This window comes from Gymnoscopelus microlampas (genome assembly GCF_963454915.1).
Source record: "Gymnoscopelus microlampas genome assembly, chromosome: 15".
NCBI lineage: Eukaryota > Metazoa > Chordata > Actinopteri > Myctophiformes > Myctophidae > Gymnoscopelus > Gymnoscopelus microlampas.
In genome coordinates, this window is record NC_139952.1 from 21,199,213 (window position 1) to 21,214,585 (window position 15,373).

Here is a 15,373-nt window from a genome sequence, read left to right on the forward strand (position 1 = left end):
CAAACCTGGCCACCCCTCTTTATGCACTTTCCTTAAAGGGCCAGTGCTACATTATGATGGATTTCCATTGGCAAGTCCCCACACACACCAGAAATGTTAGAAATGTTAAGTGTAAGTCTGAGTTTCATGTTGCTCTCTCTCCATCTCTCTCCTCTTGTCCACTGACTGATCTTACTCCCTTCCTACATTCCACATGCCAGCACAGGTTCACACAAGCATAAAGGGTTTCTGTAAAAACCCAGGAGCATTGTAACCTACTTTGTGTGTGTGTGTGTGTGTGTGTGTGTGTGTGTGTGTGTGTGTGTGTGTGTGTGTGTGTGTGTGTGTGTGTGTGTGTGTGTGTGTGTGTGTGTGTGTGTGTAAGGGTGCGTGTGCATGTGCATGTGCATGTGCATGTGCATGTGCATGTGCATGTGCATGTGCATGTGCATGTGCATGTGTTATGGCAAGTGTGAAATGTTTTAATATGTAATTCCATTATTATTCCATCTGATTTATCTTTTTCTCTTATGTGAGGCTCTGTGCTTGAACCCAAAGCTAGGGTGTGAGTTAACACCTTGCCCTGAAGGCCTGTAACCCTTTTGAACCTGGTCCTGTTGTCCTGTTTGTATATAAAGTGACATAAGAGACATGTAGGGATCTTTGGGAGGATGCGCTGACAGAGGACACAGGCACAGGGGAGGTGCACTCAGATGCCTGCCTAGACTGAGATGCTGTCTGTCTGCTTGCTTGATCTTCTTCTTTAATAAACATAAAGATATGCATTCACCTTCTGCATGGACAGTATATTATTTTCCCACTACAGTGTGTGTGTGTGTGTGTGTGTGTGTGTGTGTGTGTGTGTGTGTGTGTGTGTGTGTGTGTGTGTGTGTGTGTGTGTGTGTGTGTGTGTGTGTGTGTGTGTGTGTGTGTGTGTGTGTTGTCAAATTAATTTGGAAAATAAGTAAACATTTGTAAACAGCTGCTAGTTATTGCAATAATGTCTGGGTCAAATATATTCCTACTGCAGACATTCTGACTCCTAGAGACAAATTTGCATTCGTTTGTTTGAAGGACAAATTGGCTGGATGGGAATATAATGTCACTTGCTTTCAGTGTGATCTTTGAGTTCAGACTGCTGGTAGTTCCATACATTTCTTGTCCTGCTGAATTGTAAGTTTGAAACTCCTTTTTGATATCAGAAATATATCACCGATTCCTCTAAAACCGTGACTTTGTCTGTGCCTCATTTTGTCTCTCTTGTTTGACTGAGTTCCCATTCAAATTCTGCTTTAACAGTGTGTGCGCGTGCAGACTGCACACTCGCACACACAAACTCACAAACACACACACACACCCACACACACACACACACACACACACACACACACACACACACACACACACACACACACACACACACACACACACACACACACACACACACACACACACACACACACACACACACACACACACACAGGGGTTTCCTAGTACTATGAGTGCACTTCAAACTAACTCTTTCATCGAAACAGCAAATGGGTCAAATTGAAAAGAAGAATATCGCAACTAGAAATCAGTTTCCCCTCTACACACTGTGGTGACAACTGTTTCTATCTAGCAATGTACCAAATGATATCAACATTAATGTTTATGGCTGAGTTAGTCAATTAATTCTCTGCCCTCCATCTACAGCTCCCACGTACTGCAACAATGTTTTCCAGGACAACTGCCCACTTCGTCCACCGGAATGACAGAGGCGGCAGTCTCATCCAAGTCTCCCATATTAATGACTCGGACAAGCTGGTTCCAATGGCACTGGTTGTCAAGAAAGGTCGATCTTGGTGGCAGAGGCCTAAGTACCAGACATCCGCCTTCACCCTCAGTGACCTATTGAAGGGTAAATCACCACTAAGCCCAGGTATGTCCTACACGAAGATGTACTGTAATGTGAAGGCACTTAAATGCTACTATAGATCTGTGTTATGAAAACTAATGTTAGCTGATTTTCATAGTTCATGAACATGTTCATGTTCATAATAAATAAATTAGGATTATGTAAGATGTCGTCACTTTGCTAAACTAATGGCCTAAGTCATTTTTTGAGGAAAATTATATTTTTGCCTAAGTCATTATTAGTCATATTTAGACCTATTTAAATCTCTTATGTTACATAACTGACAGACAGTGTTATTTTCATTTTAAAAGTCATAATTTGTTATAAAGGTTTTGGGTGAAATGATTAAGAAATATCATATAGTTTTGTTTTGGATCAGTTTTTGTTTTTTTCTGAAAAACTTAAAGAAATGACTTAGGCCATTAGTTTAGCAAGGTGACGATGTGAGAGTTGATACTTTTTATAAAAAATTGTGACCATCCTTTGTGGTCTCATTTGGGGTCTATGTCGTCACACAATCAGACACAAGCAACCATGCATTGCACACTCAGTGGTGTAAAGTAACTAAGTGTACTTAAGTACACTTTTGAGGATTTTTTACTTTACTGGAGTATTTCCCATTTTCAATACTTTTACTTCTACTCCATTACATCTCAGAGGCAAATGTTGTACTTTTACTCCACTACAATTATTTGACAGCTTTAGTTACTAGTTTCTTTGCAGATTGTGATTAATATTACTAAACATGCATGAACCACTTCAGCCCTATATACATTTCGGCCATTTGAAAATAGCCCATCTTCTGAGTACTTTTACTTTTGATGCCTTTACTCAAGTACATTTTGAATTCCGGACTTTTACTTGTAACTGAGTATTTCTATATTGCAGTATTGATACTTTTACTTAAGTAATAAAAGTGAGTACTTTTTCCCACCACTGCACACACTTGGTATTTGCTAACATCCATTATCCTATCAGGTATCTCTGAGACAGACTTTGGTTGCTACGAGGGGGACGTTGTCACGAACGGAAAGATGGGCGCAATTATAGTCGGTGGCAACATGCAAAAGCAGACCACCTACAATCTGGGCAAGCTCAAGAAAGAGAAAGTGGATATAAAGAAGCTGCACTGTGACTCCAGTGACAGGTTGGTTAAACAATTTGAATCATTTTGCTTTGTTGTGATATTCTGTATATTCTGTGTGTGTACTTGTGTACTTGTGTGTGTGCGTTAGTGCGTGCGTGCGTGAGAGTTCACACACACACACACACACACACACACACACACATACACACACACACACATTAATGCTAACATACATTCTGACATATTCTGACAACAAGTAAGACGCGCGAACGCAAAAAATATATAATAATAATGAAAAAAAATATTTAAAAAAAAGTAACCAATGAACTTTTTTAGAAAAATACCCAAAAAATCTGCGTTAAAAGGAGCATCTTAGAAAAATACAAATTGACAAAAAATGTTTTATGAATGTTTTTGAACAATTCAACAAAGTGTTTGAAGTGCCTGTTTCACCCACTTCCGGGGGGCGGAGCCAAAATCCGAACCCGAAGTATTTGTTTGTAGACCCCCACTTAGGGGGGGTAGAAAAAGTTTCGGAGTGATTCGGGCACTTTTCATTTAACATGGGGTTTCAATGGGGAGTTTTTAGGAGGCTTCTCCGGGGCGTGGCTTCCGGGGGAAGGGGCAGGCTTAAACGCAACCTTGACAGGTGTGTTCAGTTTTCAAAGACCTTTCATTTGATGTATGGTACGTCTATATTGGACATTTACTTGGATGCACACAGCTGCACACAATACTGCACACAGACAGACGGACACATACACAGACACACACACAAGCCGAGCCGGCTTTCATAGTAGGCTCCACTTGCGCCTTCGGCGCGCCTCCTTCCGCTGCGTTCGCAAATACAACCTTGTCTCACATCCCGTCATCTTCTCTGTGCCAGGAAGGTGGACATGCAACATTGTCAGGTGAGGCGGCTGAAGAAGGGAGATGTTCTGGCCTTGCTGACAGAGAGAATTATCACCACCAGTACCGGTAAACTCACTGAAAAGCGCAGCTGTAAAGGGAATATGGAATTCCGTCCAAGCAGTGTGCCGGTGAGCGTTAGACACACAAGTAGATTTACTTAAAAAAAAGTTACTTAAACATAAATTGATTTTATTGGTTATTGCTGTCTCTGTTGTATATGCAGAGCGACTTCCCTTATTTTACTGATAACTATATTTTGTCTGTTTTGCTTTAGTTATCTAGCAACATTTTAAATATTTTCTGTTTTTATTGTATTAATTTTGAGTGGACCCCAGGAAGACTATAGCGACCATGCTTTGTGGAAGCTAATGGGGATCCTAATAAAGAATAAAGCGTGAGTGTAGTGGATGTTGGATACGGTATGTGTGCATGTGTATGTTCATTTAAGTTCACGATGCTGGTCATTTTGGTTGTGCTCAAATGTTCTGTGTGTGTGTGTATGTGTGTGTGTGTGTGTGTGTGTGTGTGTGTGTGTGTGTGTGTGTGTGTGTGTGTGTGTGTGTGTGTGTGTGTGTGTGTTTGTGACCGTGCAGGTCTGTCCTCAGGTGTTCAAGGAAGGGGACTGTGTTGACGGCATTGTTCAGAGGAACACGAATGATTCCATGGACATCCCTGCTGGCACTGTAATCGCCTACAGCCTTGAGGAACTAAAGATCCAGCATAATGGTGTCTTTGGTTAGTGTGTGTGTGTGTGTGTGTGTGTGTGTGTGTGTGTGTGTGTGTGTGTGTGTGTGTGTGTGTGTGTGTGTGTGTGTGTGTGTGTGTGTTTGCGTGCATGCGTGCATGTCAGAGTATGTCAGAGTCAGAATCACTTATTTAGGCCTGGTACTGTATATACTGTATGTATATATGGAATATGTTTAATTTGTCAATAGGTCACAATGTGACCAACAAGTGCAACTATTCTGACATCTCAAGTGCAGGGGACCCCAGAGGGCCCCAAATGCAGGGGGGCCCTATATCAGATGGCACTGATGGCCATCACTGCTGTTAGTGGCATTTCACAAAGTGTTATACTGGTCTCTCTCAGCCAATTGCAGACATGTGTAAGATAATGTGTCTGTGCACGTGTGACTGTGATCTGTGAATGTCTCTGTATGTGGGTCCATGCTTCTGTGTGCCTGTTGTGTGTTTGTATGTTGCTGTGCGCATGTGTGTTTATGTGGGTGTGCGTGTATTTTTCTCAGAGCTACTGTATATGCCTGTATGATACTGATCTCTCTTTTTTTGTTAATTCTTTTTTTTGCCGAATGGGTTCCCAGATTGGTATAGTGCTGATGGAGGCATTGAGTCAGATGCCTTTCACTTTGAGGAGGAAGGACTGGTGCTTGGTATGTGACTCATCTCACTCACTCACTCACTCACTCACTCACTCACTCACTCACTCACTTTTTCAGAAGAGACACTACTGTAGTCATTCAATTATTTTGTAGTTTAAATACTTCCCTTTAGGAATGAACTGCAACATTTTAATTTTATGTATCTCTATCATTTGAAATGACATTTTGACCTTTTATTTCCTTTGCTGCAGAGGATATCGGATGATGTAAAAGTTAAATGCATGATGTCATCTTTTAATCTCACTCTGTAGATACAACAGAGTTACAAGAGCTTCCCCTGTCGACTCGTATTGCTCTGTTCCAGAGGTTCTGTGAAGTGATGAAGGACAGAGATGCTCTCTCGGATGTAGAGAACACTGTGAGTGACACAGCGACACTTTTATGACTACAAGCTCTCTACATTACCATCCACATCTGTCAATCCACCTGCAATCTGGGAACCCATCATCAAAGAAAAGGGAAAAACGGCGCCCTCTGCAGTGTTTTGCAGTGTTAGTGTTTTGCATTTGACTCTGGGGGTAGCGCATAAATAGAGCGTGGCCACAGGAAATACACCCGTTTGATTGGCCCTCAGCCCTCCTCTTCCGGTGGTGCGCCTATGTTTTCATTCCCGCTAACAACATTTCTCCACGGAACACTAACACCATTTCTCCCACGGAACATGGATCGTTTTGGTTATAAGCCCACTTGTTTCTATGATGGAAGAACAAGTTAAAATGCTACTAACTTTCCGTGGTTTTGTCGGCTCCGAGGACGCTATTGTTAAATGAGTTTGGGTTTGTTTCCAGTGGGAAGCGAACGCACAGATGTAAATCCCGCCCACTACATTTGTTTGGGTAAAGCGCGGCCTGCTTCCTGATCTGAAGGCACGCCCACTTGTAGGCCAATGTTCACACGTTCTGAACGGCCCTCCCGACAGATGCAGTAGCGCTGCTCTGAATCTGTTCTTGAGAGATTAATCCACCTGTTGTTGTGACTGTCTCTCTGTTAATCTGTCTATCTCTTTGTCTTTCTTTCAGTTGGAGGAGTGGTGCGCAGGTGATGCAACAGTGGAGACTGAACAAATTGTGTCAGTCTCTCACGACAGCTCTGCAAGTGCCATTTTGGACCTGCTCAGACCCTACCTGAACAGATCTGGCCCCGACAGTCACAGTGATGGCACTTCAGGTGGACCTCTGACTGCTGTTCATCTACTGGTCAGCGCCATGGAAGGTAGGGTGCAAAACCTCATAGGAAGATAAGACTCACACAAACCTTTTAGTAGGAGAGGAGATTGTTTGAGAACTCACACAGTTCTTACTCTATGAGCGTAAGGCCCTGTTGAAAGCAGCTGACTTCAGCTGCTTTGATGCACATCATTCTGTGTCTATATGTTTTTAGCGGCGCTAGTTAGCGGCGCTAGCCGCTCTATACCTTTAGGTATAGAGCGGATATTAGCCCTCTATGCCTGGCTTTTGCGTCAACGTTCTGATTGGTCAGGTGCGTCAACGTTCTGATTGGTCAGGTGCGTCAACGTTCTGATTGGTCAGGTGCGCCAAAGTTGTGATTGGTCACTATTCATGACATCACTATGATGTCATGAATATAGAATTCGATGTCTATATAAACGATGACAATGACTTCATCTTATTATTCATTTGGCTAAAGTCTCCGTCTAGGTAAGTTATTTAAAGTTAATATGACGAATAGAAAGAGAAAGATACAAGAACAGATGAAGGGTGAATGTATAGAAAGTCTGAGTTCGGGACCCAGTCATCCGTTATGACAGAATGGTTTGATAGAGACGATCGAGAATCCAAGAGTCCGTTAAGGTTCTGATTGGTCAGGCCCGTCAAGGTTCTGATTGGTCAGGCCCGTCAAGGTTCTGATTGGTCAGGCCCGTCAAGGTTGTGATTTGTCAGGCAAGGGGACTATTCATGACATCACTATGATGTCAAGGTTTATTTTTTATTTCCTCATGTTTTTTTTTGTATATATTTTTATTTGGCTAAAGTCTCCTTCTAGGTAAGTTATTTAAAGTTAGATCCTCAATTTAACTTTATCTGTCGTCGACGCTCTGATTGGTCAGACCCGTCAACAAAGTGATTGGTCAAGCTTCACATGACACATGGCTATAAACACATTATAAACACATATCGATGACATAATGTATTCAAAGGCGCCGCTACCTTCACACAGGGTGTGATTTTTTAAACTTCTGCATAATGTAATCTAAGTTCTGTATTGTGTATTTTTGTAGAGTTACCTGATGAAGCACTGATCCTCCTGAGCGAGTGCAGTACTGATGTTCTGAAGGCCTTCAATGACTTGGTCAGTCTATCATGGTCTGTTTGTCTCTCCTCCGTATCTAATTTTGTGGACGATACTGACTGATCTCTTTGTCTGCCTTTTTGCTTGGTCTGTCATATCCTTCCCACAGTTGATCATGCTAGATCTAAAGGATCAGCAGAAAAGCTGCTCTCCTCTTCCCCTGGAGTCCCTGCCCCTCCCCCTACAGGATGACAAGGCTTTCGACTGGGTGCAACAGCTGCTCATCACATCCAAAGTGAGCCTCAGGAAAGAGGCTGCAGGGCTGTTAGCAGAGAGAGAAAGTGATGCAGGAGTGCTGCCACTGGTCCTGTGTGTCACAGTGCAAGGGCTGTCTTATCTGTGTGATCAGCTAAAGTAAAAAAAATATGTTTATTAACTTAATAAGCTAATCTATTTTTTCGAAGAAGACTATTTATGAATATATTATTATATCATCTGAAATGTAATCACAAGTACGCTATATTTTGTTCTGTGCTATTGGTCAGATCGGACAGATAGACGGACGGACGGACGGACGGACGGACAGACAGGGTGCAAAACATACTCTCTCACCATGCCTTACGGCTTGGCGGAGACAATAATATGGCACACTGACACACCAAAGTTGGTGAGAGGGGCCTGTTTTACAAATCATGCCAAAAATCCCAAATTTGAATCACATGTCAAGGGTGGTTTACTCAACAAATCCCCAAAAACATTTCCACATTGATCCATTGGGGGCGCCACAAATGCGAAAAGTTTACTGCAAAGTTAATTGCAATTCGCGTCCCAGCGGCCGTGACCCGTGACTCGCGTCGGCGCAACCACACTTTGCAATTTCCCAGAATTGTGAATATTCTAGTGTATTTATATTTTGTGTTTTAGTGTTTATTTTTAATAATTATAAGTAATAACTTGTTGCTCCACAGAACCAGGTTAGTTTTACTAGTATTAGAAATGAAAGGTTTATGTTTGGTGCATGTTTGGCGGCAGTGTCTCAGGGGTAGAGTGGCCGGTAGAGCGGCCAGATGGGACCCGTGAGGTTCCCAGTTCGATCCCGGGCTCAACCAGAGTTAGTGTCGAAGTGTCCTTGAGCAAGACGCTGAACCCCTAATTTCTCCCGATGAGCAGGTTGGTGCTCCTTGATTTGATTTTCCCTTTCTCTATTCTATTCTATAGACCCCTTATCAGGCAACGTCACACTGAGAACAACCAGTATGCGCGCACAGGCCGGCACTAACTGAACCCCACCGCTCATAAGATGCAATGTTAAAGTGGTCACTGCACTCACGTGTAAAAATGCATCCCATCAAACTTTCAGATGCTGTTTTTCTCCCAGTATGGAGGAAGAATGCTTAGGATTTTTACTGTGATCTCTCGCTCTTGAAATATATAATCCTTGGTTTCTGTTGTGTGTAAACAATAATTGCAATTCAAAGCAGTTGTCCTCAAAACCACACCTCCAGTGGCTGTCATAAGAACGGAGGGAGCGCTCTATGATCATGGCACCAGAACCTGCTTGGCTCGCGCAGCTGCAGCCCGTCAAGCGTAATTTTTGCTCTGTCCAACGAAGGTGTCGCGCACAGAGACTGCACAGAGAATAGCAGACCTTCAAGCTCACACCGGTCGCATCTGCGACGCGGTTGTGAGCTTGTATGTCAGCTATTCTCAGCGTGCAATACCGTTGCACGATGAAGCATACTGTTTGCTCGCTAGGGTGCGCCTCACTAGCCAACACACAGAGGATCTTGAATGAACTGAAACCAGAGCTCCCCAAAACAACAGGTTGGGGATCTGTTGAGAATTGATTACATGAAACATTCACCTGTGTGTCCAGTCTCAATGTTTGTAAAGAAATAATTGGTCTATTCTATTCTATTTAGGAAACTTCCTTTGCATGGTGAGATGGAAGAACAGCCTTTTACAGAGTCACTGTCCTCTCCACATCCCTCTCTGGAGCTCCAAGAAGAAACTGATCTAAGTTCGTGCTTCAGTTCTCACAGCTTACCCTCACTGAGCCAAATTCCATGTGTAGAGAACAAGGAAAGTTTCAGAGCAAATCGGTCCCACAGCGTAAATGATGTTACACTACTGGACAAAACACAGAAAATTACACCTGATATCATTGTTGTGGAAAACAAGGAAAGCTACAGGTTCCATTGCACCCAAGCAGGACTGTTCCAATGCAACGTGACCGGCCTGGTGTTTAAGATGGCGACAGAGCGAGATGTGACTTACAGGACAGTCCCTTGGGACCGAAGGCTTCTATCCCAGATTGGCAAGAGGCCTGCAGGATCACTGTTTGACATAAAAGGTTCTCAGGGGTCTGTGTGTCAGTTACACTTTCCACATTGTGTGATCCTCTCCATGGGTGGAGGCAAATCCTTGTCTGTTGTCCATGTGATGGATGATGATGGCTTTGAGCTGATCAAACCCCATATGATCACAGAAACTCACGTTATCATAAATGTAACTGGATTATCATTATTTGGTATCCTCATCGAGAAGTTGTTCGGGCCCAGTCCTGTCCAGGCATTGGTGTCACTGTTTTATACACCACCGATTGAAGATGATGCAAGTTCAATCCTTAAAGTATTGTTGCTACCTGGGAATGTTGTGTGCCGTGAAGTGATCAACCAAAGGAGGGAGATAAATGCAGAAGAGATTTACATTGAAGTGCCTCTCTGTAAACTAATCCCAAAGCAAGAATACACCCTCTCCACTTCCCCTCAAGTTGATTCCATCATAGTTCTACCAAATAAGGCAGAATTTGAAGTTGATGAATTATCCTACCACAATTACATGCCAACATTTATCATTAATTTAGAGGAAAGTTGTAGCCATGTTCGGCTGCTTCTAAGCAACAGTAACACCTCTGTCTGTGCATGGGAAGGTTATGTGAAACTCTCAGCTGCAGCTTTAAGAAATCAACAAGTTCAGCGCACCGTGACTCTTCCAGCAGAAGAGAGACTGTTTTCTGTGCGAAGCAGCTTTATTGACAGGGTTTCACTTCCCAATCTTAACAATCTCCTGGACAAACTTTTAGAGAGGAACATTATAACTGACTCTGAGCGAGAGATGGCTGATGTGATGCCGATGAGAAATGACATGGCACGTTTTGTCATCGACACAGTGAGGCGCAAAGGACCTGATGCAAGTTCAAAAATGATATTGATTCTCTGTGATCTGGACACGTGCCTCTCTGAACATCTCGGGTTGATGTAAAACTGGACTGATATACTTAAATACCAACATTTAGGCATTGTCCTACTGCTTCTTTTTCTTTTTTTTCTGAGGATGAAAATACAAAGACACATTGACACACATTGAAGTTGGATCAAAAATAATGACAGTCATCCAGAGCAACATCAAAGTAAATGAACAATGCACAGACACTCATTGGCTGTTTCAGGATTAAACAAATGATGTTGCATGGACACTCATTGGCTGTTTCAGGATTAAACACATGATGTTGGACACTCATCGGCTGTTTCAGGATTAAACACATAATGTTACATGGACACTCATTGGCTGTTTCAGGATTAAACACATGATGTTGGACACTCAATGGCTGTTTCAGGATTAAACACATGATGTTGCATGGACACTCATTGGCTGTTTCAGGATTAAACACATGATGTTGGACGGTAACCAGACATTTCGCCCTAAATCCATTTCGCCCGTGTTTTTGAGCGGACATTTCGCCCACCCCCAGACATTTCGCCCACCCCCAGACGTTTCGCCCATACATTTCGCCCACCCCAGACATTTCGCCCAGACATTTCGCCCGACATTCATTATAAATATATAATCAATCAATTGACTGTTTCAGGATTAAACACATGATGTTACATGGACACTCATTGACTGTTTCAGGATTAAACACATGATGTTACATGGACACTCATTGACTGTTTCAGGATTAAACACATGATGTTGGACACTCATTGGCTGTTTCATGATTTTCTAGTTAGTGTGGTTTCCCTAACAGGGTAATCACACAAATCAAGTAGTAACTCTAAACCAAATCTAGTAGTAACTCTAAACCTGGCACAAGGAAAAAACACTAAAATAACCTGACGCTACACTAGATGCAGAACATTCCATGTGGAATACGCTTGTACGCATGTAACGATATTATTGTTATCGTGAACGAAAATGTCACAACATTATTGTGGGCTTTGAGCATCTTCACTCATATAATATCTTTTCGACCCCTTACCTGCCGTCCCTTCCGGCTTACATACACATACATACTATATTAAGCACGTTGCACGTTGTTGCGCATCGTGTCTTGTGCCGTGGATGTACAAGCTCAAAATAACGCCCCTACTATCGCCGGCTTCACCAGTCCAAACGCACACACAATGACTGAAACTGTTTCCCCATCGTCTCACTCCACATAATTCCCATGCATACAGTATGGGCACCTGAAAGTAGTCTAAAATACATGACAATCACGCCTACAGTACTTCCACTCCAACGTCGTATGACCTCAGCTATAATGCCCTACCTACCAATATTACAGTATACAATATTTTTTTGACGTACAGTGAAAGCCATAATTCTTATATTAAGATAAATTGTGTTGTTTTATATTTAACTGATTGGGTATAACAGTGCAGATAACACCATTATTTCATTTGCACATGATATAAATACTTTATCTTAAACTACCTGTTAAATGCACCGGTTAGATTAGATAGATAATCTGAGATTAAATCACTTTCTTGAATGTAATATTGCAGTACAGTTTGTTCTGTGCTTTTGGTTTAATGTCTCATAAGCTGGAGGAATGGGTCAGAGATGGTATTCAACGTGTATGTTGATAAAAAACTATTTAGGAGTTTGGTACTTGACACAGATATCCATTGGTGATTGAAATACACATTGTGACATTGTTGTCAATATACAGTGTGCAATAATCACCCACATATAGTATTAGTTATCATGTTAGTTATATAGTGTAGATTGAATTATCATTGTAAAATGTGTCAACAAATACACAAATATCAGTGTCTATATAATAACTGTTTGTTATTTGCTTTACCAGCCGCTGCTTTATGTTACAGTATGTAGGCTTCAAGGTAAACATTGTGATGTTTGATACTCTTAACTGATTTCAATATACAGTATAATGTCACATTCCTTGACATGCTGGCACAACTGTCATTGCTGCTGCTGCTGTGTGTGTGTGTGTGTGTGTGTGTGTGTGTGTGTGTGTGTGTGTGTGTGTGTGTGTGTGTGTGTGTGTGTGTGTGTGTGTGTGTGTGTGCACACGTGTGCGTGTGCGTTCGTGTGTGTGTGTAAATCCTAGAATATAAATATGATATCTCTTTCCCCTCTCAATTCATTGTTCATTTTTAAGAAAATGCCAAAATTGCTTTAAAAAAAAATGCTAAAATTATGGTCTTAGAGTTATAAGCCAACACATACAGTAAGCAGGCTGGTATACTGTAGCGACACCATGAGGCTGATTTGAAAAACTTTGGTTGAGTGTCTTCCTTGGCCTATACTGGCAGTGAATGCGTACAACATTACACTGAGGGATCGGTCCATTGGTTTGCGAGATTAGCTCTGTACAGACATTTATTGTAATGATTTTCTTGGCTGATAGTTTTCAACAGTATTTGGGGGAGGTATATTTGTACTTAACTAGTACAATGTTGAGGTAATTTCACTCTGCATGAGTATTTCCATTTTTGATACTTGATGCTTCTACTCCACTACATATGTCAGAGACAAATAATGTACTTTGTACTCCACAAAATTGTACAATTTACTTTGTAGATTTAAAATTATATTGCAAAACATACATTAACCAATTAAGCCCTATTTTATACTTTTCAGAATTAAATAACTGATCTACAAGCTCACAACGAATCACGTGAGCTTGTTGATCGGCTAATTTTGAAAAGCTTTTACCTTTTAAAAAAAAAGATTTTCTTTATATAAATAGGCTATTCTGCGTACTTTCACTCAGACGAAGGCCAAAGAGGAAGTTTATGGATGCAGTGAGAGAACATGCAAGTGGCAGAAGTGGAAGACTCAGAATATAGAACCAGATGAGACTAGACTGAGTCTAGTCAGGGGCGTCATTTTACTCGAGTACATTTCTAGGAGGGCTGTAAAGTACTGAGTACTTTTAAGCCCACTCCACACCAATGATTCGCCATGCAACTGCCATTGGGGATAATGGTTGCAAGTAGTTGCATGTTGCAAGGAGTTGCGACTAGTTGCATTGGTGCGGTTTGGCCTTTAGGTTGGTTGTTTTTCTGGCTTCCCCCTCCGCTCGCCTCTTTGTTACATCTTGTATGGGTGTATAGGAGTAAAATAATTTAGTTCCTCACTAATTTGTATGTTTTTAGAGTTGTTCCTTCAAGCTTTGTATAACGTAGTGGTTCTACAAGCAAGCACATCAGTGCATGCAGTGCAGGTGGTTTCAGAGAGTTACAGTACTTCTCTGAAACAAGAGTTACAAGGTCCTATAAATTCATTGTGAAAACATTACAGCAATTCATTGATAGAAAAATTAAGAAATGTACTTCTACTTTTACTTGTACTTTAAGTATTTAGTGTAAGTATAGTGGAGTAAATTTGACCAGGAGTATCTGTACTCTTACTCAAGTACGGGGGTCGAGTACTTCTTCCACGTGTGTGTGTGTGTGTGTGTGTGTGTGTGTGTGTGTGTGTGTGTGTGTAAATCCTAGAATATAAATACAAGTTATTTCTCTTTCCCATTGTCTCTGTTCTCTCAATTCATTGTTCATTTTTAAGAAAATGCCAAATAGCGGGAAATCATTTAAGGTGGAAATGAGGCATATATGGGGAGTTGTGTCATGTCTCATGAGCCAAATAATTCAGGGTAAAATACATTTTGATTGTATGACCTACAGTATGGTCTTAGAGTTATAGGCCAAAACGTACAGTAAGCAAGCTGGTATAGCGACGCCATGAGGCTGATTTGAAAAACTTTGGTTGAGTGTCTTCCTTGGCCTATACTGGCAGTGAATGCGTACAACATTACACTGAGTGATCGGTCCAGTGGTTTGCGAGATTAGCTTTGTAAAACAGACACATGGACAGAAACATAACATATACAGTGACAAAAAAACACCCCAAGGACTGGTGGACTAAATTATTACTATCATTATAAATCTTCATCCAGGCCTTTGGCCTGGCGGAGATAACAAAAACTAAATTGCCCTCATATGAACTGATACAGTAGATGGGTTTGTCCTGGTCACAGACAGTATTGCAACAGACTAGCCTAGAGAACAAAAACATTTCGTAACCATGGAAGACCACACGTGCAGTGCACACTGCCATCTCTATTTCCCCCCTGCCTGAACTCTACACTCTGCTGACTGTCCTGGACCACATCCAGGTTCTTGGGAAGAGGGAAATGGAAAATATCCTGCATGCGGCATGACATTCCAGGGAACAATTCTGAAATAAGTAGTAAGTAGTACACAGACACACTTACAGCTTTATAGTCACGAACAGCATTAGACTACACTACATTTTCTCACTTGTGAGACAGCTACACTAAAGGGTGTAGGTGACAAATGAATTAATACAAACAAATACATAAATAAATAAATAACCATATGCACCATATGCATATCGGAACCATATGTACTTAATATATACCCACTTATTGGTAAACTGTTCACTTTGTAGGCTGAGAGAGTGAGTTATCCTCTCCGTTATTAATTTATTTTACTTTAGCTACAGTAGCTATGAACCCTTGTTCTTGGAGCATTAGTTCCAGGATAATTAATTATAATAATTCTTCAAATACTTTCA

At 41.5% G+C, this 15,373-nt stretch overlaps 2 protein-coding genes and 1 long non-coding RNA gene across 3 annotated transcripts in view; 1 reads left to right on the top strand and 2 right to left on the bottom strand.

Annotated features, from left to right (window-relative positions):
- LOC311061540 (gasdermin-E-like) overlaps positions 1-769 on the top strand; it is a 61,149-nt gene extending 60,380 nt beyond the window's left edge. The window contains exons 12-13 of the mRNA XM_084080196.1: positions 101-305; positions 451-769. The gene's annotated coding sequence lies outside the window, so the exon portion shown is untranslated. The remainder of the gene's footprint in view (positions 1-100; positions 306-450) is intronic.
- Positions 1-15,373, bottom strand: part of smap2 (small ArfGAP2) — a 248,994-nt gene that overhangs the window by 120,234 nt on the left and 113,387 nt on the right. The gene's annotated exons all lie outside the window — the stretch shown is intronic.
- Positions 1-15,373, bottom strand: part of LOC311061548 — a 197,056-nt gene that overhangs the window by 41,620 nt on the left and 140,063 nt on the right. The gene's annotated exons all lie outside the window — the stretch shown is intronic.